The sequence below is a fragment of the Lissotriton helveticus genome, chromosome 2_2 (genome assembly GCF_964261635.1).
Source record: "Lissotriton helveticus chromosome 2_2, aLisHel1.1, whole genome shotgun sequence".
Taxonomy (NCBI): Eukaryota; Metazoa; Chordata; class Amphibia; order Caudata; family Salamandridae; genus Lissotriton; species Lissotriton helveticus.
The window spans coordinates 124,701,616-124,729,134 of NC_136060.1; positions in this window are offsets into that span (position 1 = coordinate 124,701,616).

Below are 27,519 nucleotides of genomic sequence, written 5' to 3' on the forward strand. Positions count from 1 at the left end.
GCCTAATACTCGTAGCTTTCACGAGAACTGGGAACTGGCATACTAGAGATGGACACAACTGTAATTGCGTCTTTAATCGATCATGGGGAATACATATGCATATTAATCATGCACACATAACATAAGATGGGGGACACGTAGGGACACAGAACATGGCAAAATTTACTTTTCCACATTCCCTCCTTGTCACTACGTTTCCATCAGGAAACATCAATATTCATGATACCATCTATCATTTCATACAGTATCATTTGCTCGTCTCGAATTTTCTTGGAACGGGATTTAGAACAGGACTTGGGACTAGGAATACAAGAGGTAGCACAAATGCCACAAATCGCAGGGCCACATTGTATACAGAGGCAGCAACTGAATATGATCGCTACTGCAATACCTAGAAAGGACAATACTTTCCATCCCCAGGCGGAAATTATATTCCAGAACCAACCGGACCATGTCCAGGTGCCTGGATTTTGGTGTAACAGATGGGCAATTTTATGGAGTCTGGTTATAGCTGAATAAACAGACGGCGCGTTATTAGGAATGAAAATGCAGCAACTAGATCCGATGACTCTACATGCCCCGCCCCTATCGGCCAGTATGACGTCAAGGACGAGACGATTCTGGAGCACGACAATTCTCATAAAAGATTGCTCTTCGGTTAAGTTACCTAGAGCAGAGGTAGTCTCAATCACTACTGCTTCAAGTGTTCTGGTTAATCTACGTATCAGTTTACTATTCACGACAGTACCTAAGTAGGGGAAGACACCTTTATTGATATCTATGTATTGCTCTAGAGCAGTTTCAGTATAATCGACAATCGGGAGGTCTCTCTTGTGTCTGATATGTACTAGGTGGGAATTCCTATGATAGTCAGGTGGGGCTAGAAAAACTGGTGGCAGTAGGAAGGCAATGTAACAGGTTCCCTCCCAATCGAGGGGCAGACGGACATATGCGGTCTGACCACAAACAAAATAAGAATGACGTGAAGCTTTGAAAATAGATTTCCTACTGTCACTATACTTGACAATAGTAGTACAATCACTATGTCCTACATGTACGGAACCATTCTTTCGGACACATAATTCACCTTTTACTGGTAATACTGACATAGCAGGTAAGTCTGGAGTAGTATCAGACTGAACATTCAGGACCATGAAATTCGAAGAATAATTACCCAAATTATAAACTTCATTTTCTAGATCTAACCCTGTTCTGTGGGGAAGACCTTGCTTGTCTGGAAAACATGTACTGTTAAGAAAGGACATATCATTTGAAGATGACGTTAACGTGGACCATGCTCCACATGAACCGTTATGTGAAAATGGATAAGGAAACAGTGGCAGAACTCCCTTCGGTGTCTGGAAAGGGGGGAGTCGACCACACACCCAACAATTAGTGGCATTGCTGGTCTGGTGTGAATAATGTAACATGCGGATAAAGGAATTATTACGCATGGCAAGACGATAAGATAGTTCATGAGGAGGCAGATCACTAAACGTGTGCTCTACTGTAGCAATAGAAGACTTATTTACATGAGAAACTGGAAAACACAAATAAAATGCATAACCTGTGCAGGTAATCATGAGGCTGAAAAACAATATGAAACTTAGAAAAACGATACATCGGATTGAGTTTTGACTAACTCTCTCACTATGGGGGTCTATTTTATACATGTCAGAAACCGGTCTAACCGTTTCACCTAGGGGAGGACTTAGACAATCAAACTGGCTGACTTATTTTACTAGACCTTAATTTTAGCTTATACTCCTGTTGCGGAGTTTTCTCTAACAGGGAGGGATTTGTATCATTGTCTTTTGCGGGACAGTCCTTAAGAATAGTACTTTGGCAATCCTTAAAATCCTCGGAAATGTTCTTGGAAACAGTCTTTAATCCATAAAACTTTTTCACATGAGACAGGTGGACCCAGCCCTTCCTGCCTTCCAGCTTGACGGCAGTACGGGTGGCCAGGAGGACCTGTTTTGGCTCCTTCCAGCGGGGCTCCAGCGGACTTGAACGATCAAAGTTCCTTACAAGAACCAGATTTCCGGGAACGATTTCATGCGGTGCCACCTCGGTATTGTCTGGAAATGCGGCGGCAACCTGTGAACGACAAGAGTGTAGGGCAGACATCAAGGAAGCTAGGTAATCTGTCAGCATATTACTTGAAACATCTGTAATACTTCGGGGTCTAGGTGTACCCCACATATTAGGGGGGCGGCCGAATACGACCTCGTACGGGGACAGACCTGATCTGGAATGTGCGACCATGCGCGTATAAAACAGAGCGACTGGCAGAGCTACTAGCCAGTCTACACCTTTCTCTTTACATATTTTGGCAATGCGGATTTTCAGGGTCTGGTTATGTCTTTCTACTAGACCGGCTGCTTCAGGATGGCGTACACAATGGAACTTCCACTGGTACCCTAACAAAAGGGAAACGTGTTTCATCAGTTCAGATGAGAATGGCTGGCCGTTATCAGAATATACGACCCTTGGGAGTCCATAACGGGGGAAGAACTCACGAACCAACTGCTTGGCAGTGGTCGCGGCTGTGTAATCTGGAACTGGATATGCTTCTGTCCACCTGGACAAAGCGCATACAACTACAAGGACATACTTGAAACCTCGACATCGCTCCATCTGAATATAATCCATCTGGAGGACTTCAAAAGGGTGGTCAGGGGGTTGGAATCCACCTTGTTCCACCGGGACACTTTTACCTGGATTAAACTGGCAACATATCATACAGGTACGGACTTTCTGCTTGGCTGCAGCTCGTAAATGCTTGTTGAACCAAATGTTCTGGATACTGTCTAACATAGCTTTTTCTCCTAAATGGGCTGGACTATGTGCGGTATTGATAATGACTTGAACCATAGAGTCGGGGAGAAACCATGTGGCTCTACCCTTCGTTACCCATCCCTGATCTGTCTGGACCCCTCCTTGTTCGGACCATTTCTTGATTTCTTCGGGAGTAGCATGTAACTGGATATCTATGACATCTTGAGTAGGGTCCTTAACTGTCATACAGGTAGTCGGAGCTGGAGTATGTGTCTGTGTCGGATTAACTGAAATGTCTGGAGTCTGTGCTGTAAGCTTGGCTGTGCGATCTGCTAGATCATTACCTTGAGAAATAATGTCAGTAACTTTCGTATGTGCTTTGCATTTCATGATAGCGATAGATGTCGGTAAATGTATGGCATCTAACAGAGCTTGAATAGGGAGACCATGCTGAATCTTGGTTCCATGAGAAGTCATGAAACCTCTCTCCTGCCAGAGCACTCCGAAGTCGTGTACAACTCCGAATGCGTAGCGTGAATCTGTATAAACATTAACTTTCAGGTTCTTAGCGTGTATGCAGGCTTGTGTCAGAGCAACTAGCTCTGCTGCTTGAGCAGACAGGGTGTCAATACGGTGTGTTTCTATAACTTCAGTGTCAGTAGTCACTGCATACGCGGCTACTAGTTCTCCTGTACTTGTTCTCATACATGAACCATCCACATAAAGTGTCAGGTCAGGATCTGGTAATGGAATATCTGTCAGATCTTGTCTTGGCTTTGTCATGGTGTTAACTACTTCCACTCAAGGTGATAGTGATCTCTAGAGTGATGGGGAACACACAATGTTGTTTAAATGCCCCTCACACACCAACAGGCCCCTTGGTGTCATGCTTCATCATTGGGGCCTTCGCACCCCTCTACGGAATGCGGCGTGCTACGACTCGCGATTACGCAGGAGCACTTGACGTGAACTAAGTGTGGGGGTGTGTGTTTATTACAAAAGAGTGAGTGAGGTGAGGTGAAAAAAGGTGAGTAGTTAAAAAATACCTGGCACGTGGGAGTAAAAAACTTTATTAAATCCCCGGCTGGTATTATTAAAATAAAAGTGCAGGGCGTGGTTTTAGGAGATACGTGTTAGGGTATCAAACCACTGTATTAAAAGTCAACATGTTTCGGAGGTCAAAGCCCCCTTCTTCAGGACAAGGGTTAATGCACTAACCCCCCTTACTCACATGTAAAATGTAAAAGTGAAAACAATAAATTACCACAATGTGTAATGTTCCTCACAATGTTAAATGTAAGTGAGTGTCGTTGCGCCCAATTGGCGTCAGAACTTAGAGTTCCCAAATACTGGACTTCATGAGCTTTTAGCGTATAGGGGAATCCTTCCTTTTTTAATCAGAAAACGGTTACTGCAACAGCTAATCGCCTGCCTTCCCACAACGCGGCACTTCATTCGAGCCGCGTTGTGGGAAGGCAGGCGATTAGCTGTTGCAGTAACCGTTTTCTGATTAAAAAAGGAAGGATTCCCCTATACGCTAAAAGCTCATGAAGTCCAGTATTTGGGAACTCTAAGTTCTGACGCCAATTGGGCGCAACGACACTCACTTACATTTAACATTGTGAGGAACATTACACATTGTGGTAATTTATTGTTTTCACTTTTACATTTTACATGTGAGTAAGGGGGGTTAGTGCATTAACCCTTGTCCTGAAGAAGGGGGCTTTGACCTCCGAAACATGTTGACTTTTAATACAGTGGTTTGATACCCTAACACGTATCTCCTAAAACCACGCCCTGCACTTTTATTTTAATAATACCAGCCGGGGATTTAATAAAGTTTTTTACTCCCACGTGCCAGGTATTTTTTAACTACTCACCTTTTTTCACCTCACCTCACTCACTCTTTTGTAATAAACACACACCCCCACACTTAGTTCACGTCAAGTGCTCCTGCGTATTCGCGAGTCGTAGCACGCCGCATTCCGTAGAGGGGTGCGAAGGCCCCAATGATGAAGCATGACACCAAGGGGCCTGTTGGTGTGTGAGGGGCATTTAAACAACATTGTGTGTTCCCCATCACTCTAGAGATCACTATCACCTTGAGTGGATTCCACTTTGTTTATTCGTATGACTCGGGAGACTGAATCCACTGACTCTCTCTCTCCCCCCTCTTGTTAAAATTTGTTAACTACTTCCACACAGTCATGTGTGGCAGGATTCGAATTAACTGACGGTAATAGTGTAGCAGGATTTAGAACGTTGCAGCGTCTGATTTCTATGTGTGGCTGGAACAGTGTCAATTCATAACCTGTTAAACGTGCAATTGTCAAGTGCTGAGTCTGTGTTCGATTTAAAAGAACTTCCACAGAGTGTGGAACTTGTACTGTCAAGGAATGTCCTAATACTATGGAATCACTTTGTCTGATAGCTAGTGCTGTGGCTGCAACTGACTTGAGGCACGCAGGCAGAGCCTGGGCTACAGGATCTAATGTGCTCGAAAAATAAGCACAAGGCTTGTATTGTCCTGCTTGATCTTGTGTGAGAACAGATAATGCTGTACCTTCACGTTCAGTGACGAAAAGTGTAAAAGGCTTACTGTAGTTCGGTGTAGCTAGAACTGGAGCTTGGCATAAAGCTTTCTTCAACTCATTGAAACTAAGTGTATGTTCAGATGTCCAAGGGAGGACAGTCGATACGGCTGCCTCCTGTGTCATTAACTGTATCAGTGGTTTAGCTAGAAATGCATACTGAGGAATCCATTGTCTGCAGTAAGAAGTAAGGCCGATAAAAGCACGTACCTCCTTCTGGGTCTTGGGCTGAGGAAGACTCGCTATTAACTGGATACGGTCTGGTGTCAACTGCCTACCCCACTTGGACAGTAAGTGGCCTAAGTAGATCACTTGCTGGACACAGAATTGAAGCTTCGAAGGGGACACCTTGTGCCCCATCTCGGCAAGGAAATACAAGACTGTAAGTGATGCTCGCTCGCAAGCACGTTCAGAACGGGCTGTGATCAGTAGATCATCGACATACTGGAGCAGGGCAGTGTCTGTTGGCATGTGAATGTTGTCTAGTTGTCTCTTAAGTGCTTGACTGTAAATGCTAGGACTTTCTGTGAAACCTTGTGGAGCTCGTGTGAACATATAGCTCCTTCCATTTAAACAAAATCCGAAAAGAAACTGGCTGTCTGGATGAATGGGGACACTGAAAAACGCGTTCTTGAGGTCTATGACTGTAAAAAATGAGGCTTCGGAATCAATGGCTGTCAATAGGGAAGAGATATCTGGGACAACTGGGTACTGGGGAATAATACATTTATTGAGTTCTCGAAGGTCAATCACTAATCGATATACTGGGGGTGCATTTGGATCAGTACGTTTCATGACTGGAATGATCGGAGAATTACATACATTGGAAGTAGTTTCTACAACTACTCCTTGAGCGATGAGCTCGTCAATAATTTTAGATAAGGCTGCTACAGCCTCAGGTGGCAATCTGTACTGTCTGATTCGTGGCAGGACTATACCTGGTTTGAGAGTCACACGATGGGGTGTGATTTGCATAAAACCTACATCAGTTGGACCTTGCGCCCATAGATGCTGCGGAACATTAGACAATCTTGGATCAAAATCTCGTAATACATAGTGACCCTTGAAGTCACGTAAAAACAGTCGTATTCCCTCTGGGGAACAGCAAATAACTGCACCTAATTCTTTCAGTGTCCTAATACCTAACAGATTTTCTGGACATGACTTCGTAAGTAACAGATCAGTAGTGCGGGGCAATGGACTTACTTCTAGAGTAACTGGCTTAGATATCTCGTTTACAATAGGCTTTCCTGAAAATCCAAGGGAAACATTTCTAGAGCCTGAGAGCGGAGCCCCTGGAACTTCGGCGTGACTGATGGTGGTCCTACTTGCCCCTGTATCAATCAGAAACTTTCTGTCTTTCCCTAGTACTTGACTGTGAACATAGGGACCTTCTTGATCTACAGGAATCTCGATGAGAGGCAAGTCTACCTCCCTCTCTAGGCTGTTTCATGAGTACTGTTGATACTCTGGATACTCTGTCTGTGCATACTGGTACATCTGCTGTGTAACATGCTGTGTTGCAGCAATAGGCTGCGGTGCTGGAACTGTCTGTTGTGCATTCTGTGGCTGAGAAGTCTGTGAAACTTGTTCTTGTCTAGGCGGACGTGGTCTTTCTTTAGTTTTACCAGTAGCTATATTGTGTTTCAGAACTGCACACTCGTTTATGAAATGACCTGGCTGTTTACAATAACAGATTGTGCAACTAGTACTTTCATTTTCGTGTCTTTCATACGTTTTCTCTCGTGTTCTTGCTCTTCTCTGATACTGGAGCATCTGTAACATCTGGGACGGGGGACTTGAATTCTCGACTAATTTAGTAACAAAAAGATGAGGGTATGACTCGCTACTCGTCTTCAAGCCACTGTTTATAATAAAGCATTTCTCAAATCTAGAATAAAAATCACTAGTGTCTTCGTCTTGTTTCTGTTTACAGGCTGAGATTGCATCCCAGTCTTCCTTTTTAGTGGCTAATAGTCTGGGCAAAACTTGTATTAACAGTTCAGGTAATTCTTTACATTTCTCTCCAAGACCGGTACCTGGTACTCGTATCTTATCTTCAGCTTCTAGAACTGCCCAATCGATCTTTTTCTCTCCCACCTCCCATTCTTTTTCCTTGAGTTTCTCGTATACCCCTGCGGGCAACAGGACCTTTAGCATTTTAATAATATCTGGATACGTGTATTCTCCCATACGGAGCATGTCTTTTAATTCTCGGTGGAACCCTGCTGGATCTTTGTCATGACAGGGAATTAATTTCTTCATCTCTAAGAGTTCCATCTTTGTAATCGGAGTGTAAACAAACACTCGTTGCATTTCACCATCTGCTGTCCTGACTGGGTGTACTTCTCGTAACGGATTCTGTCTGTCTATGTAAAAGGGTTTACTTTCTGGAGGTGAGACATGAACAAAATGCGGGTTCAGGAACGTTCTATATTTGTGGCGCTGTTCTAGAATGACACTAATTAAATCGGTACCTAAACCTTTCCATCTATACTGGAGTAACTCGTTCAGGACATCGTGTAACGGACCTGGATCAGAATGTTGACCCTCATACAGAGTAATGAGGTGCTGGATCATATACATACCCACCAGTCGTTGCTCGGCTGGGGGCAGTTTCAGAAACATTTGTGCCACTATTTCGTCTGGAAAAGTGGTAGAATCAGTAATCCATCGGACTGCTGATCGGGCTAGTTCTTGTTCATGCATAGTACTTAACTTACTATAACCGATTCGTGATTTCAGAATATGATCGATAGCTTGAAATACTTGTTCTAGAGAACCTTGTTCTGGTGCTGGATGATGAAAAACTGACTTGTGTTCTAGGCGTAAATGGCGGTCTGGAAATCTAGATTTTCCTACATACGCTATTCTGGCGGGATTCTCGTCGTCTACCTCTTCAGTAGAAGAGTCATTCTCTTTCTCGCTTACTTGTGCTGCTTTACGTTGTTCGTGTAACTTTATTATTTCCTTACGAATTCTCTTGTACATACTCTCTATACTACTGATAGTTCTGTGTTTACCCTCGGCTATATTATCACTCCACCTTGTCAGGATTCTCATTTCGGCCGGATCTTTGGACGGGTAATCTTGTTCTCTTATTAAACAATTAATCAGAAACTTTAATAGCATGAGCTGGATCTCAGCTTTCCTTTGAGACATGGCTTCGCCAATACTTTCTGGATCATCCCCTGTACGGATGAAACGATATATTCTGTCTAGATCTTCTTTCATATTCGGTAGGGTGTCCAAATACCCGGTCACCCGTCTTACACGGATGGAATATATAACTGTACTATCATCACCTGCGACTGGATCATAGCGGCATTCAGTAAGAGCTCGTCGGATGTCTGCAACGGACTTATATTTGGGCGTACGCTGTAACGCACGTTCATGTAACTCGACTAACGTTACACGTTGGTGTGGTGGCGGGGTACCAGGAGGACCTCCTCCTGCAGCCCCTAGACTAGAATCGTCGACTGATATTCTTCGTGCTGGCAGAGTGGCTGATGTGGCGGGAAGTTGTACTATGGACTGGACCGGGGGTACCGTAGCAGGTACTGCAAAAGGTGCCCCGGTGTCTGGAGGAGCAGGAATTGCATTATTTACAGGGACTGGCGGAACAGGATTTGCATATTCTGGGACTGTGTCGTCCAAATAGGACGAAATAAAAATATCAGCTGCGGTCGGTTTGTGACGTAACTTGATCGGAACTAATGGTGGCGGAAAATTACTGGATGCCTCCGGGGTCGCTTTTGGCAAGCCCTCGGCAAGAAGAGGATACATACCCTTAATGAGGGCATTCCTCTGTCTGTCTGACTGTTCGGTTTTAACTCGTTCACCTATCTCGATTAATTGCCTTTCTTGGGCTCGTTCTAAGGATTCTTTACTTAATTCTGACTTTCTGATTTCTTTTTCGGTTCTTTTATGAGATTCTTTGCGCCATAACTCGATGGCATCTTTCTGTGACTGTCTGGCTTTCTTTTTCCATAATGCTTCTTCTACTCGCATGATGCACTCGGCATCCCACGTACCTGATACGGGCCATCTATACTTTTCTTCTAACTCTTTGGTGTACTCTACCCATAAATCTAGATATAATATGGCACTTATGCCATGCTTCTGATACATAAAATGACCTGGACTGTCCCTAGGCGGGACAGGAACTGCTTCTTCTAACAGACCTTTTCTGGTTTTTAACTGACGTAGTTTCGAGAACAACGGCATGACGGAACTGTAATCTAGACACAATATAATACACAATGAACACGATAAGTACACCACTTTCATACCACGACATTAAAATACATGAAGAACATTTAAAATAACAGTTCTGACAAAATACTACCTGGAATACGGAAAACAGAATACATGAATTTTCTCGAGAACAGAACTGGCTAGAACAGAGACTAGATGCACTGCTGAAACAGTACGAAACTTACCGGTCTCATAAAGAGACACGTCAGGACCCGCATCCACCGAAGTGGACACTTCGTTTTGGGATCTGTGTACCACCAAACCCCACGGACCAGAGACAATTAGATTGACCCTGTCTAGATACTACCCTAGCAACGGTACTCACCGGGCAGCAAGAACGGAAGGCCTCGGACTGGACTGGACTGCTTCGACGCCGGACGGACACACTTCGGACTTCTGTTACGGGTGGGCCTCCGGATACCTCGGACCTTGAACTCTCGGCTTGGGCTCTGGTCGGGACTCGCCGCGTTCCTCCACCGCCTCGTCTGGATGCTGGACCGCAACCTCCGTCTCCTCCGTGGGCCTGAGGGATACTTGAAGCAGAAATATCTGCACGTGGCCGGTATGGTTCCGTCACGGCTGCAGAGGGTCAGGGGGCATACGTGGCTTCACCGGCGCGTGGGGAAAGGGCAAGTCCCTGTTCGGGCGCCATTATGTGGTATATAAATAAATAATACCGGATCTAGGTTTGACTGGACATAGCAATAACAGATAGCTCAATAAATAAGAGTCAAGATTCGAGGTAGTAGGAGTTTGCAGGTTTAATACAGCATAAAGGACAGGAACAGGACAACCTGCACAGGAATAGGATGGCAGAGCCCGGCAGCTGCCGGGGCTGGATCTGGGATGAGCGCGCGCTAACTTTAATAACAGTACACAAGCATATATACTAAAACAGTTGCACTACAATACATACAATAGGCGGAGCAGTGGGTGTGGTCAATAGCAGTCGCGAAAGATAAGGGTGAAAGTGGGTGTAACAGGAGGCGTATACATAGACATGTAATGTAAACGTAACAGAATATGTCATAAATGGGGCGGAAACATGGAGGGGGCTACCTAAGGAGCCGGGACCTCTAACCTAATAGTGCGCGCAAACTGACAATGACGTGTTACTAGGAGAAGCTGGGGGCTATGAACTCTGTGCTAGGAGCAGAGACTGAAGTCTGGAGAGTCAGGGCGACATGTACCTAAACCCTATCTAGTATCTAATGTTTAGAGGACATGTTGATATAAACTAAGAGTCAGGAGGGGAGAGGCTAACAGACTCTAAGACTGGAGCATGCATTATTCTACATGTAGTGCGTGATGAAGAATATTAAATGACCATAAATACAGTATTTCTCTTACATGGAGACGTAAGGGCTAGACGATGACGGAAACTATTGATGCGATTCAGTAGTTTAGGAATGCAGAGAAGGAGGGCTGAACTGATAACTAGAATCATAACATACTCTTGGCAGACTCGTAGGCAGAGCCAGGCTGAACCGGGCACTGTGAGGCAGGAAGTAAGTGAAGGGTCGAGGATACAGGTGGGGGCTGTATCGCTCCTCAGCGAGGGCTCAGGAGACAGGAGCTGAATCTGGTGTCCGGGCCCTTTTGAGGCCTAGAAACGGGGACTTTTCAATGAAATAACGTGCACACTGAGAAACGTGGCAACGTAACTTTACATAGGCCTAATACTCGTAGCTTTCACGAGAACTGGGAACTGGCATACTAGAGATGGACACAACTGTAATTGCGTCTTTAATCGATCATGGGGAATACATATGCATATTAATCATGCACACATAACATAAGATGGGGGACACGTAGGGACACAGAACATGGCAAAATTTACTTTTCACAGATCAAACTCTCGCGACAATGGAAGATACGATCCTAGCCATTGGATACCGGGACCGGATATCAAAAATCCTGGGACTCTCCCGGCTTAGAGACCTGAACATGACTTGGTTTCTATCATTTCGACCAATGTGGCAAAGGTGTGTTTTACCTGTACTAAGGTGTCTGCTATGCGGAGAAGAATGCGTGTTAGACACCTGTCTGACGCTACAATCGGATGCGCCGGTGGATGCAGATACACTGTTGGTTCCTACCAAGGTTCACGCTTTGTGCTGCCCTCAAAGGCTGCCAATCCTGATGACGGCATTCCTGGAATCTTCACCACTACGATTGAAGAGTAGTGAAGTTCAAGATGAAAGCAACATCGAACAGGTACGACCTTCTGTCAGCAATGCGAATCAGAATGTCAATGGAGACAATCATGCGCACGAATGCATGGTTACACCTATTTCCGACTTAGTGGAACTTTCCCATGAAGCTGTTGACAGTTTTTTCGAAAGCCTGAATGATATGATGTTCTCTCCAGAACAGAAATAGAGACTTTTGAGTAAACTCGCACACGGCGTTCCCTGAATTCGGCCTTCAACTTTAAAAATTAAGTCACATGAACAATTTCACTCCAGTTCACGGACAGCAATTTTTTCAGCATGCCCCTTAAAATATTTTTCTACATATTTTTTCCCGGGACACTGATCTTCTGCTTAAAGTAAGAAACTATTCCTAGAGAAGTAAAATTTCTATTTTTAGATACTTTATAGACTTTAGCTGCCCGCTGGTAGGTTCACAAATATTTTATTATGTGATGAAATGGTCTCGAACTTCCTTTCTGTATAGCCATATTGAGAGCCATTTCATGTGTATTTCTCATATACCAATAAGCAATAATGCATAAAAATGCGTGTTTACTTTTGCATTTAATTCATAGCTTAAGTGCATACAATATATATGACTGCAATTTTTCAGTATATTTGAAAATTTCGAAATGCATTTATGTATTTTGGGGTGGTAAGGTATACACTATACTCTATAGTATGTTGTACTATGTTATACTATGCATAGATTAGTAGATATGACCATAGTTAGCGTGGAGTGGGTGTCGTGTATTTCTATAGGTTCTGAATCAGTCCCCCTATTCCTGACCCTATTCTGGTTAAACTAACTATCAAGTTAACTAACAGTCAGCCCATGAGGCAAGAAAACCCCCATGATGCAGATACCGTTATCTGACGCAGTCACACTCCGGCACAGGAACGTGTTATCTGATTAGGTCATAACGCTTGAGATCTAATTAGACAAGCGACATTCCTCCAGCCCCTGATAAGGCATACGACGTTCTCATAACAAATCAAACCTATGACAACCTGGAAAATCCGTGCGGCCATTGTTTTGATTTCACAGAGAACTTTAGTAAAGAATGTGCTAACGAGCAAGTCGTATGACATCTTTATTGACGTATCTATGTCCATCCTTACGTCAATCTCGGCACCTTTAAGGTATAAATATTGCCGACCTTGCCCTATGCAAACACACGCGTGGTGACAAGACGGAGCAGCCATACTTGCCGAAGCCGAGAGCAGAAGCAGACCCCGCTGGCAGCAGCCCCGCCTTCCTGACGCGCTGAGAGACGCGCTGCTATCTCAATCCGAGAGACCCAGCACCGGCGCTTCTGGGCAGCCCTCGCAGGCAGCCTGGAATATCGAGAGCAGAGAAAGAGATACCATTCCTCATTCATCCTAACTTCCAGGTACAGAACTGAATAACCCCTCACAGAGAATTCTTTAGTTATTCACTTGGCAAAAACAAACTTAACTTAAACTGTAACTTTCTATTCCCGCCCACGCATTAGACTTAGGTCAGGTACACGGGGTAGGCGTATTTAGAAACACCAGTTGAGTACGTTTAGTCAAATGTATATGTGTATGTAAATATATTTTAATCATTTTTAAACATCATATGGCTCAGAAACCATATCAATGTTTTTACAGTATTATTTTATACTATTGCTTTTAATGTATGCACTTTACTTAACTATAAGTATTGCAATAATATCGATCCATTTCTCTTGTACGAGAAAAGAGACTGATCAATAAATAACACCTTTTTATTGAACACGCCCGTCTCTTCCTTTTCTCTACATTCTGATGAGACTAAGAATGCACGTACTGACTGAGTAAAATAATTGCCTTGTGCTCACACGACTCTTGAGATTGACTCTTGATTAGGGGAGAGCAAAGTTGTCATGTTCTATGGTTGTCAGAAACTAAATCCCTTCTTGTCTAATCAGGGAAGTTAATCCTTCCTTGAACATTCGAGAAAGTTTCTAGCGAACTCTGAGCTTAGCTGGCAAACCCAAAAATTAAGTCTAGTATCGACAGTAGTAGACCTAGTTAACGTCTGGCCTAGGCCTTTACTGCTGTAGGTACTATTCCAATGCGCAGAGCCTATTGGGAAAATAGGAGCTACACTACACCTCTTCTAGCTGCATTATTATCAAAATTCACTACAGAGTTTTCAAAAGGCGCCACTGCTGTGTGCTTCTCCAATATCCACCTTTTTATTATAAAGAAATTAACTGCAAACTATTTGTGGCTCTAGCAAGACTGCATTACTTAAAACCAAAACATAAATATGAAATATTGTATTTATGTCTGTGACCGTTTTATTTGGCTGGGTGCCCTTTTTGTGGGCTGAGGTCTACATGCCATGTGCTTATGGTTGCAACATTTTTTATTAAATGTTGCTTTTATTGGCTGGTAGTTGTGCGCTGGAGGACTAGCTTTTGTTGATCTTGGGTGTGCTATGTTTTTGTTTACAATGTTTGTGACAATTTTTGTTTAGTGGATGTTTCTTTTTCTATTACAGGAATGTTGACTACCCTTTTAAATATGTGAAAAACGAGAGAAGGGGGAATTTATTTTCCTCATTGACTAACATTGAAACAGAGGCAATTTTAGGTAGGAGGCAGCACTGGCACTGAGAAGACCGCTCCACAGCCTACATAGGTAGGCTCCACTATGATGTGATAGATGCAGTATCTTACAGATGAGATGGCATATCTTTTTTCCTTTTACACTATGAGAGAGATTAATATTATTGCATTGCTATGTATTGATTTGAGTATATACTGTTCTTCAATTAATTTGTGCTTTTAGATGTTGGAACTTGCTCATAGAAATATTAGAAATATTTTGATTTCATAACCATTTCATTTGCTGTGCAAGTTATGGTTTGTATGGCTTTTCTGAAAGTTGTTGCCAGGCCCTGTGCCTAAGTTGCCGCGGGCAGTCTACCCACGATGGCAGCTGTACAGGGCCCAAGAAAAGCTCTTTGATTGCTTTTTGTTGGTGGTTCTCAAGTAGAGAGTTCGCGGGGGGGGGGGCGGTCTGGTTTTTGTGTTTTAATTTGAGTTTTTCTGAGCTGTTGTGGCAAACCGTCACTTTTAATCCTTTTTCTTGTTTGATTGTTGGAACCTGATGGAAATGTTCTTCCATCCTCTCTCCCCAAATTATTTTGCTCTGTTCTCCACTCTAAATGTGAACTTTTCACCCTATTCAGTGGAGCACAAACACTTTCAGGTGCAGATTTGTTTCTAAGTGTCTTTTGTTCAGCACAGCAACAGTTATACTTTGTAATGTTTCACCCTGCTATGCTTCAGCACATGTTCTCTCCCTCTTCCACCCTGAATACTACTTTTCATGCTTTGAATTTAAATGTTGCTGCATGGCTACGGTGCCAAAGGAGTAGTAGACGTGTGCCCCTGCTGGGCTTCTGGTCACACAATTTGCACGTAACACTGTGTGCATTGAGCTTCTTATTGTGTCAAGATGGGTAAAAAAAAACACCCACAGATTTTACTGCTACTCCATCTTTGTAGTCTCTCCAAGACACTGTACATCTTCATCATCCTGTGCAGCAGCAGAAAATGGTCCAGGAAATTCTCTCCATCTCCAATTGCGCCATAGTGGAGCCGAATGAAGTTGTGAATAACCTGAGGAGGGGGAGGAGGAGGACCAGGAGATGAACAACCAGCAAATAAGAGGGAGAGGATGACAAAACCAACAGAAGGAGATGTTATAAAGGATTTGGGTGTCGTCTGCATACCTGAAAAGTCTGAAGTTGAAGAACTGGATTATATTTGTGAAAGGAGTCATATAAATATTGAGGGGGGATAACTTTGAACACTGAAGCACTTCACAGGTTACCGCTCTGACCAGCCAAGAAACACGGAAGAGAATTTTTAGGTTCTGTCTGCTAAAAACTCACTCTGAAACCAAGTATGGGAGAGTACCCTTCACTTCCAGCTCGGCAAGTCTGGCAAGCAAGATTTGGTGGTCCAAGGGGTGAAGAAAATGATTGGATTCTACAAACTCAGTAAGCTGGGTACAAATTGATCTTTCCAACAACTCGGCCAAGTAAAGAAGTTGGGAGAAGGGGTGGAGATAAGTCAAGTGCCAGTTTCCAAAGGATCCAAAGTATGCTTCTTTAGGAGAGGGGGATTCACAAAAGTCCCCTGATTTCTTATCTTTTCGTTAGTGCTCGCCAGCTAGCTTTTTCTTCTTGAATGATTTATTTTGAACAATACCAATATCAAAAGTGGACCTTTGGTCAGCCCACTACTCATGATTGGTTGGATGATATTTTTTTTAGAGTTTGAACTAGACCAAAGACATTGGGTATCAGAGCACTTTACATGAGCACCAGTTGCGTTACAGAAGGACACATTAATTTTTGTTGGGCACAGGAGATTAAGTAATTTGACCAGAATCACAGGATGTTGAGCATAGGTGCCGAGACTCAAAACCGATTCCCCAGCTTTGAGGTCGACCGCTCTAGCCATAAGGATACATCCGTTCCCCACTAGATTACTAGTCTATATCATTTGCTTGATTCATATTCAATGGTGTTCCTTGTGTGTGTCCCTCCCCTGGAGCTTAACTGTATTACAGTGCTTCTGAATAGATGAGTTGAATCCTTCCACTGGGTACATTCATGGAAGTACTTTTTTCTTTTCCTGTCAGCATTCCATCAGAGTTATTGCTCTCTCTCTCTCTCCTCCGTGGGCTGCGACCCCATTACATCTGCACCTCACCACACTCTCCCAGTTGTTCCGCCACCCATCTCACCCATGTCCCTCCCTGACCTGCACTCCTTGTTTTTCAGCTATTTAAAAATGTTCCACTGCCCCTCCTCCCCCCAAGCTCCCCTGTTGCTTCCCTGATCCTCCCTGCTCGGCACTGTGTTGATCAACACCCTCCCTTCTCCACTGCTGTTTCAGTCTGCTTAGTAACATTAAATTGCTCAGACCCCACTTCTCCATTGCTCCCCCACTCCTCATCATTGTTTTTTTCTAAATTCTTTAAATAATTTTTGTTGAAGCTTTGTAGTATTTACTTCATCATTACAGAACACTGGAGGATGGAGCACACACAACATAAAATAGAATACCAGTAGCGGCTTCTGAAGGGAGTGCTGCATGGCAGTGTGGCAGGTGAGGGGTAGGGTGGGGGGTAGTAAACTCCGGCATACGGCTGACTGGAGTTAGCTAACTAAATAAATAAATAAAACAAATTACATTGCACACACTGAAACGTCATTCTTTTTATTTATTTATTTAGTTAGCTAACTCCATATGCCGGAGTTTACTACCCCTCACCCTGCCCGTCCCCACCCCGCCCCACCACCCCGCAGCACTCCCTCCAGGAACCGCTACTCTAGAATACACTTATAAATTAATCATATAAATATCCATTCAGAAATCACATAGAAAAAACACTAACATTATATAGAGGAATATGTACATAATTCATGACATAGTGAGTATAAACCTACTAGCGCACAAACAAAATACAACAGGAATCAAAAACAGCTGCACTGATCAATTCTTGTTTCGTCTAAATAGCCCAAACAGCATATCAGAGGACCCTGCGATATTACGTGTCAGACCATCAATCAGAAAAAGAACAGAATATTAAATTGATTCTGCTATAAAAAATAGGGCATGCATCCAATTCATCACATTCATAAAGTGCTTATAACATGCATATATATGATCGCTATCACCTAGGTTTCCCAAAAAGCACCCACTAGCAATATTCGGCTAGCTGTGCTACATAAAACTTGTAAGCGGGAGTTCACCCATTCTAAAAGGGGACTCCAGATTTTCTTACCCCTTCATCTGGCCTTCCTTCGTTTGCACTCATATAGTGCTACTTCTAAATTAAATCTTGACCTAAAACGCTCTTTCCATTGCTGAAAGGAAGGGGTTGAGAGTTTAACCACACTGAAGCAATGCAAAAGTGGCACACAGACATGGGGATATCCCTGCATCTAAACTCTGGCATGAACAGAACATACAAAGCAAGTCTGCTTCCAAAGTTTGACACCGTGCAGCAAATGGCTGTTGTGCTCCCCCATTTAGCGAATTTTACAAGGATGTGATATAAATTGAAGACCATTTTATAATGCTGCGCCTGCAGCTTGGCAGAGCAAAGCAGTGTGCTGCTAAGCTCCAAAGATTCATAAAAACTGAGGTCTGTGGAATGATCCGGGATATTAGAACCAACATTTACATAAATTTGGTTAATTGTACAATCCTCCAAACCCAATAGCAGCTCCATCAATGGTGCTTTGGAAAACCCATTCTGTCCTCCAGTCTTCCTATAGAGGAAATCATGTACTTGCAAGTATTTAGAAAAATCTCTTTGATTTATATCGAATCTAACATGTAGCTCTTCAAATGAAACAAAATTAGGTCCGTCAAAAAACAATTGCCCAACTTCGATAGCCCATGCTTTCCCCAACTTAGCATACAGGCATCGTGAAATATGTCTGGGAGTAATGAGTTCCTCTGTATGGGAGTATAATATTTAAATCTGCCCAGGCCCATCTTTTTCTACAAAGTAGCCCAAATCCTAAAGGCTGCTCCTAGTGTGGCTCCTGGAGAAGTGTGGCTCAATGGTTAGAGCAGGCAGACCTTGATGCAGAGCTCTGGCCAGGGACCAGGGTTCGATTCCCGCCTCGGCGGGTCTCCGGGTCAATAATTCCCCTGACTGGATATTCTCGTCTCAGTGCCTGTTCTGATCATGGGTCCCACGCTGCAACTCTGGGCAATAGCTTGCTTAGTCTCTAACCCTGGGCGTAGTACGCGAAGTAGCGCTACGCGAAGTGCACTTCGCACTACGCGAACTTCACGTAGCACTACGCGAGCTGCGTAGTAGCATGTTCGCACTGTGCAAGATGCGTTTTCAATGATTGCACAGTGCGGACAAGCATCCGGCACTGTGCAAGCATTGAAAACGGCATCTTGCACAGTGCGAGCTGTAGTTTTCTGCTGCTCGAGTAGATTATTACTCGAGCGGCAGCTTTCTCTACGCGAACAGGTAGTTTCTCATTGAGAGCGGTCGCGAGCATGCGCAACCACTCACAATGAGAAACCTGACCTCCTCGCGTTGAGAATCTCGCCGGGATGTAATTTTGCTTGCTCGCGGTCGCGAACATGACGTTCAGGACCGCGAACAAGCAAAAAATGACCGCTGCACTACGCTACGCTGCACTACGCATGTTCGCACTGTGCTACGTGCAGCTCACGTAGTGCGAAGTTGCGAAAACTTCGCAAACTCTGCGAGCGTAGCGTAGTGCTTTGCCCAGGGTTAGTCTCCACAACGGCCCCAAAAGCGCTGGGATGCATGGCTGCACCTGGGGGTGCCCAGGAGTGGACATTTCCCAGGAAAGCCAGGAAGGGTTCCTAAGCGGTATACGGACAGCGCCGGGACACCTCCGGTGGAGGTAGCTGTGCGCTTTACAAATTCCGACATTTACATTTACATTTAGTGTCATAAAGCAAACTTTTTTGAAGTATCTAGTTACAACCAATTTTGATCAACAGCCATTGGCATCCTCAACAATTAACAACTCATAGATGGGGGGGTACATACTCTTTGGGACCTTTACCCCTCAGCATTCCTTCCTAGAAGAGGCTGCATGTTTGAAAAGTGACGGCAAGTTGGTATAGCTTAAAATTTGGGAGGGCACTTCCTCCTCTCTTCCTAGGTAAATACACGTACCTGATCGCCGTCCTTGATGTGGATTATGGCCAAATAAATCTAGAGATAATTGCTTCCACTTTTTAAACCAAAAGGTTTCACACTCAAGGGGGATAGCCCGAAGAAAGTTTAGGACCTTTGTCAAAAATAAATTTGGGAAAATATTGCATCATTCCACAATTAACAGATATAAATTATTCCATGTCTCAAAGTAATGTTTTGCTTTCCCAGTAATCAGGGCAATATTGACCTTTACCGTCTGGTCTAAAGTCGCGCTAATGCCAACCCCCAGATATTCTGCATGTTTGACAACACACACACATCCTTAGTTGTGATCTGCTTATTCACTGCCTGTTGTGTTTTGTTGCTATTCAAGGAATAACCCACAGGCTCGCAGTGGCCTCTTCCTCGACTACCCACGAGGATTTGCGGTTACGACTGCGATGCCGTCTACATTAACTAGATCTTTTGTCACCCATCCATGTCACTGCACTGGTGCAATGGCTAGATTAGCTTCAAGTTTACAGATGAAAGGGTCAATGTATAGCGTGAAGAGCAGGGGGGAGAAAGGACATCCCTGCGTAGTTCCACTCTCAATAGAAATTGGCTCGGATTGACCCCACATCATTTGCAAACGAGCATCTGTTCTATAATATATTGCTTGCACAGCTTTAAGGTAACACATGCCTAATCCGAACGAGCCCATTCCCTTCCATAAATAATCCCAGTCGACTCTTTTGAATGCTTTTTCGGCCACCGCCATGATCTCATTCAATACAGCAGTTGTGTCAAAAGGTGTGATCACCCTATGGATATGGCCTGTGGTGCCCCTCCCGAGGATAAAGCTATGCTGTTTTGAAGAGACCAATTTATGTAAATGTAAATGTAAATGTATTTCGATTTATATAGCGCACGAATCACCCAGGGGTCTCAAGGCGCTTGCTTAGGGAACCCGTCCTGGTATTCCCCTGTGAGATACCCCGGCAGGGTATTCACAAGGTGAAAGCCAGGCATCCCGCCGCGAGGGGCCGTAGTGGAGATTAAGCAAGCTATTGCCCAGAGTCGCAGAGTGTGACCCCGTGAGTCGAGTAGGCACCGGAGCGAGAATTGTCGAGTCCGTGGAATTTTTGAGCCCGAGACCCGCCGAGGCGGGGAATCGAACCCTGGTCCATGGCTGATCTCAGCTTCCGGGTCTGCCGCCTCTAACCACTGAGCCACGCTTCTCCACTTTATCAATAATACGGGCCAACTGACTAGCCAAAAGTTTGGAGTTTAGCTTAGCATTGCTATTTATTAGAGTTGTTGGCCTGTATGAACCTGGCTCATGTGGGGCTTTCTCTTGCCTAAAAAAACAATAATGTTGGCAGCAGACCAAGATTTGGGGGCCCTCTGCCCTCTCTGCACTTGAAGAAAAAGCTCCATCATGTCAGACATTAACCCCATGAAGAAAACCCTACAAAACTCCTCAGTAATTCTATCCGAGACCATTAAATTCAGAAATTGCTTAATATTCTCCTCTCCTGTTGGACGCTGGGCTCGGTATGGCTTTTCATAGTATTTCCAAAAAGCTTCACTGATATCTTCAGTGTACGAGAGCAGGTCACTCTGGATAGTCCTAATTTCAGTAATATACCCCTCCGCCACTTTATGCTGTCTACGTACTGCTTGAAGATGCCCCCGCTGCTCATTATACTCATAACATTCCTGCCTTGTAGCCGGTCATTTTTCTGCTGTCTTCTTTGAAGTGATTTCATTAAGTTTGGCCTTGGTTGCTGCTATCTATTGTTGGGCAGTTGAGGGGTCAATCCCAGTAGAGATCGCCAAGACAAGGTGACCTTCTGCCTTGCTAAGTTTTAGGTATAATTCTTTAAGGAGCAATTGAATGTGCCTCTGGTAGTTCAAGCTAAACCTGAGGGTTTCTCCCTTTACCTCAGCCTTAAAGATGTCCCTTGCTACTCAAATTGGGGCACTCTCTCTATTTAAATTTAAAAGCTACGGGATCCATGCTTTCAAGTGAGCAATGCAGGCTGGTTCGGATAAGAGACCTCTCTCAAAGGGCCAGCTCCATGGAATCCTTATGTGCCCTTCCAGGATGAGTACAACTACCAGATGGTTATGATCAGACATAAGATGAGGTAATAGTTCTATTTAACATCCTTTAAGTAAGTCTGGTGTCAAGAGAAAATAATCAAGCCGGGGGAAAGTGTCATGGGGGTGGGGGGCGAATAATAGGTATAGCCAGGATCTGATGCTTTTAGCTAAAACCAAGCATCTAGCAGGCCTTGTTCTCGCTCCAGACTCTGCAGGGCTCTAAACACTCTTCGTTTGTGACCTCAGTAAATGACAGTTATATCACAAAATGTGCCCCCAGGTCCATTAACATTAAGATCCCCAAATACTATTCAAGGAGCAGGTCACAAAGCAAGCTGAACCGATAAACTAATCTCGAATATCCAGGTCATCCAAAAGTGAGACATACACTGAGCATAAAGTGAAGGAGCTTTTTTTATAACAACACCCGTTATTCCTTATCTACCATATTTAGTTGCAGAGCTATGGCTATAAACACATGTCTAACCGTGCAAATATAACAACCCCTCTAGTCTTTGTATCTTGAGTACTATACGTTATCAATGTTAGGCCTAAAGTCTCTAGCAGGTGTCTATAGCCCTTCCTATACATTTTCCCTGAAGTCTGTAGATATCTGCCTTCAAGACTTTCTAATCATTCGCTACTCTTCTTCTTTTGGACCCGTCATTCAGGCAACAGATGTTTATTGAGACGATATGTAACTTAAGCACATAAATTAAGACAATCCACAGTCCTGCCAAAGACCACACCCATTATACCCATAGACACATCTCTTAGATTCTAATTAATGGCCAGTGTATTTAAAATAGGCCTGGGTGGTAAATTCTGTTCCGCTTGTGGAATTGCCAAAAATTACGCAACCCGCTGCTTTGCTGACTTTTTTGCTCGTTCGCGCGTTTTCAAAATGCATGTTCGTAAGATATTTCCCCCCGAGCACGAAAACAGCATTCGCGAACAGGAAAAAAGCATCGCCAACAGGCAGAACAAGCAATTTCGCGGAACTGTGCGTGCTCATTGAGATGTATTACTGTTTTGCGGAACTTTGCTTGGTGCAACTACTAAAATTCCACCCACCCCTAATTTAAAAACAATATTTCAAATTTTGTGTGCAAAATGACATCTCTCCTAGTAGTGTTCTCAACTATCCCCCCTAGTGCCAGCAGGTTAAGTCCCTCCTACTCTCCAACTGACCCTACCCCTCCTCCCGAAACCCAGTCCCCAGTCCCAACCTCCCTTCCCCTCCTGACCTCCCAACTCCCTCCCACCACTGACCATGTGAAGTAATCAGACCACCCACGGCCCAAATGATTGCTCCCATTAGCATCCTTGTGGGCTCCCCCCACCTCCCACACCCATCACCACCTCCCATTTCTAAGATGAGCGGAAACAATGGGAGAAAAACATCCAGAATAAAGCCATATTAACAATAGAGAAACGCAAAAGCCCCCCAAGATTAAGAGAAGTTCAGAAAAAGCCCTAGGTTGAAAGTACTGGGGCATAATAGCTGTATGGCTTATCACCATTTCAATACACAGTGAGGAAGTGGGCCCTCCCTTCCTCACCATAACCAAACCCAGTTCATCCCAGGCTGTATTCAGTTCTCAACTCTAGTGGGACTTCCTTGGCACTGTGTTGCAAGTTCATTCAGTTATTCCTCGGCTTGAATTTCAGATGTAAACGTCTGGATTTTGCCTTTAACAATGGTTTTCAAGCGGCCAGGGGCTAGTAGCAATGCTTCCACCCCAGCATCTTGAAATGGCTTGATGAGCTGTATTAATCACTATTTGTGTTCCTTCGTAACATGACATAAGTCGGGGCGCACAAAGAATGATTGACCACTATGACACCGGTGGGAATCTGGACTGACGTTCTCAAATATAGACAAGGACTGTCTTAGGTTGACTTTTCTTTTCTCCATTCGGGCAACCCTGCGTCTTGAGCATTACTGGAAACCTATGTACTCCTTGCACCTTTAAGGAGATCCAACATTTACAACCTAATATCACTACCTTCAGCCCCTTCCTTTATCCCAAGAAACCTCAAGTTATTCCGTCTGTGACAGTTTTCTAAATCCCCTATTTTAGATTTTTCCCTGTTCCTTGAGGACCCATAAATCAGTTTCCACTGCGTTGTTCTTTCTTCAACTACCTTCAACTTTTTTCCAATCTCAACACACGTTTTTGCAATTGTTTGATTGCAAGCCGGACCCTTCGACTATCAGCGCAAGTTTCTGCTTGATGTTCTTTTACAGAACCATAAATAAGCTTTAGAGTAAGTTCCCCGGCTTCATTGGCGGTATTTAAGTCCCTCATTTCTTTGGATGGCAAGAGTCCCTCATTTTCGCCCTCATGATAATGCTGCTGCGTAGCCGAAGAATCCTACTTCAGAGCCGCAGCCACCAGGGGCCCCTTTACCATTGTTACCACAGTTGCTCCCAACTTTTCCTTTGACTTCTTTTGCTGTTTCTACTGCCTTACAGTAGACAACAGGCAACATGAGTTGGCTTCATTTTCACTAGTGCAAGGACTTAGACAGGTGGACTCTGGCCCCTCTTTGAGGGAGTAAAGCTTATCCCTCCCCAATCTTGAGAGTTATCAAGGCTTTTATTTGATCTGGAGCTGAAGGCCTTGAGAATGCTTTCATCAGAACCTTTAGTGTTGGAGCCAGTCGTTCCACCCAAGCCTCCCTCGACCGAGGTATCCTGAGATTAAGGCTAGGCCTAATTCTGCTTTCCGATACCTGTACTTGACCTTCTTTCAATCAGTGGCTTGGGAGGCCCAAACTGTTTGTAGCAGGATTCAATTCACTCCTTTTGAAGAGGATGCCCCCAAGCAGATCTGTTGCACAATCCTTATCAGCCGGATTTGCCCCTTAGTCTGCTTCTAGAGCGCTTTGCTCTGCTAAGGGTCTCATGTTGTTGGAGCCTACCACAGACAAATTAGGTTAGACAAATAGGCCGTTGCCAGAACATCCCCCATTGGGGCCAGATCATTTTCAGTGGTTCCAGTATTACCCTTAGGTAGGGGCCCAGTGCCCTCCCCCCTTTTCCTGTGAATGCAGCACCTTGTAGTTCAGCTATCTCTGTGACAACCAACTTAATAGAAAGAGAACTTGAAGGAAAGAACTCAGTTATGGCGTCCTGCGGAGCCTCCCGCTGTAAATACATAGCAGCATCTGGTCCTACTGCCTGCTTTGCAGTTAGCACTGACATAATCATGGTGTTTTTTTAAGACCAGGTTCAACTCTCCTACCTGCGGTCCCACTGCTGACTCGGTCCAGCTTTGCATGAACATGTGCAGTGTGAGATCCCGGGGCTGGGACCTCTGCCTGGCCACGGTCAGCTCTGGCGTTCTTTCGGCATCTTAATGGTAGCTGCAATGCGCCCAGCAATCGGCCCATCGCATTTGGACTTCCGCTTTAAGGTCCCAGCAGCTCTCTTCAGGTGGAATACATCAGAGGTTGTGAGGAGCATCACTCAGACCACTACTACCTGGTGAGGCTGGTGAGTAATCCTGGTACCAGGGGTTAATGCGAAGAAGACCCGCAATCCGCTCTGCTGCCGAAGCCCCACCTCTCCACTCCAAGTACTGCGAACTGAATGGAGCCAGGAGAGAGCCAGCAGACAGTCAAGGTTACAAGATCGCCATCTTGTGACCACCCAATGCTATTCATTCTTTTTTTTTATGTGTAATATTTTCCATTTTCTGGGAACCCAACAGCTGCAATTTGATACCAGACCACTCGTTTCTCAATATTCCGTTTTCACATACTTTTTATTTTTTTTAATTTACTGCTCCTTGGTCAGTGCCCAAAATCATCTTGGAATACTAAATTGAAAGGAAATGGAAACATGCAATGGTAAAGGCACTAGGTCTGGTCAGTAGCGGTCGGTGGTGGGAGTAGCTGCCGGGCAGTGACGTGGGGAGGGGGAGGGGCAGGTTGGGGGGATTACGGAGGATTACAGGTAAGTAAACATATAAATAAATAAAATGAATTTTGTTGCGTGCTCTGCATCACATTTGGGATCCATAGATTACTACCCCCCACCCATGCCCTCCCCCTCCCCACGTCACCGCCCAGCAGCTACTCCCACCACCGACCACTGCTGGGTCTGGTGGTAAACACCCAAAATATCGAATTTTGAATGTCAACTGTCCAGAATATCGAATCAAAAATATTGAGAGGCCAGAATATCGAATTCCCAAAATATAGTTGTATAGAATATCGAATTTGAGGTAAGAAATATCGATTTCCATATTATCAAATTTAGAAATATCGTTTTCCATAATATCGAATTTAGAAATATGGTTTTCCATAATATCGAGAAAAAAATTTGTGTTATGTATGCTAGTATATGTGTTAAAATTATATATTATTTGTGTAATGTGTGTTTAATTTTTTTTAATTAATCAATTTTATGTTATTTAATGTTTGCGTAGTTTAATTCCGTAACAGGTTGTGGGTTTATAGGGGAATAGGGTGGGAAGTAATTTATTTATAGTAAATTAAATATTATTTTTGAGGAATTATAAATTATTTTTAATTTCATTTTGCATCTTAGTTCTTTAGCGGGTTGTGGGTTTATAGGGGGATAGGGTGGGAAGTAATTTAATGTAAGTAAGTAAATATTTATTTTTATTTATTTGTATTGATAATGAATTTATTGTTAATCAATTATTAATTAGTAATTATTTTTTATTAATTGGTAGTTTATTTTTATTAATTGATTAATTGATAATTATGTTAATTGTATTAATGTATTATTCAGAGTGGGTTGTGGGTTTATAGGGGAATAGGGTGGGAAGTAATTTAATTGCAATTAAGTAAATATTGAAATTATTTATGTGTATTGATAAATAATTTATTGTTAATTAATTATTAAATGGTAATTTATAATTAATTAATTAATACATATTTTGTAATTGGTAATTAATTTTAATTACTTTTTATTGGTATTGATAATTAATGTATTCTTATTTAAATATTAAATCATTACTTTCCCTACTGTTGCACTCTCTGGTGTGGGAATAGTCATTGTTACCCTCCCACTATCCAACACTTTCCCTACTGTTCCACTAACTGGAGTGGGAATAGTAATTTTTACCCTCCCACTTTCCAACACTTTCCCTACTGTTACACTCACTGGAGTGGGAATAGTAATGTTTACCCTCCCACTATCCAACACTTTCTCTACTGTTCCACTCAATGGAGTGGGATTAGTAATTTTTACCTCTACCCTATCCAACGCTTTCCCTAGTGTTTCAATCTCTGGAGTGGGAATAGTAATTTTCACCCCTACGCTATTCAACTTTTCCCTACTGTTGCACTCACTGGAGTGGGAATAGTAATTTTTACCCTCCCACTATCCAACACTTTCCCTACTGTTCCACTCACTGGAGTGGGAATAGTAATTTGTACCCCTACGCTATCCAACGCTTTCCCTACTGTTGCACTCTCTGGAGTGGGAATAGTAATTTTTACCCCTACGCTATCCAATAAATTCTCTACTTTTGCACTTGTTGGAGTGTGAATACTAATTGTATTCACTTAGCTCTGTAAAGTTTTTAATTTTGGTATATTTAATGTAGTGTAAATTATTAACTAACATAAAAAGGATTACTTTCCTTATTTAAATTGTTATATCTTATTTATTTTTATATTTATATACTAGGTTTATTTATATATATATATATGCAAATATATTTTTTATAATGTTTAACATATTTTATAATTAAGATTAATTATCATTTTATAATATTATTAAGTAAATATATATGATACAAAAATTGTTGTTTTTTTACAATACATTTATTATTTTTACATGTTAAGCTTTTTTACATTATTTTAACTATGTTTTATTAAATTGTGTTTATTATTTAATTACTTTTATATTCGTTTTTAATACATTTAAA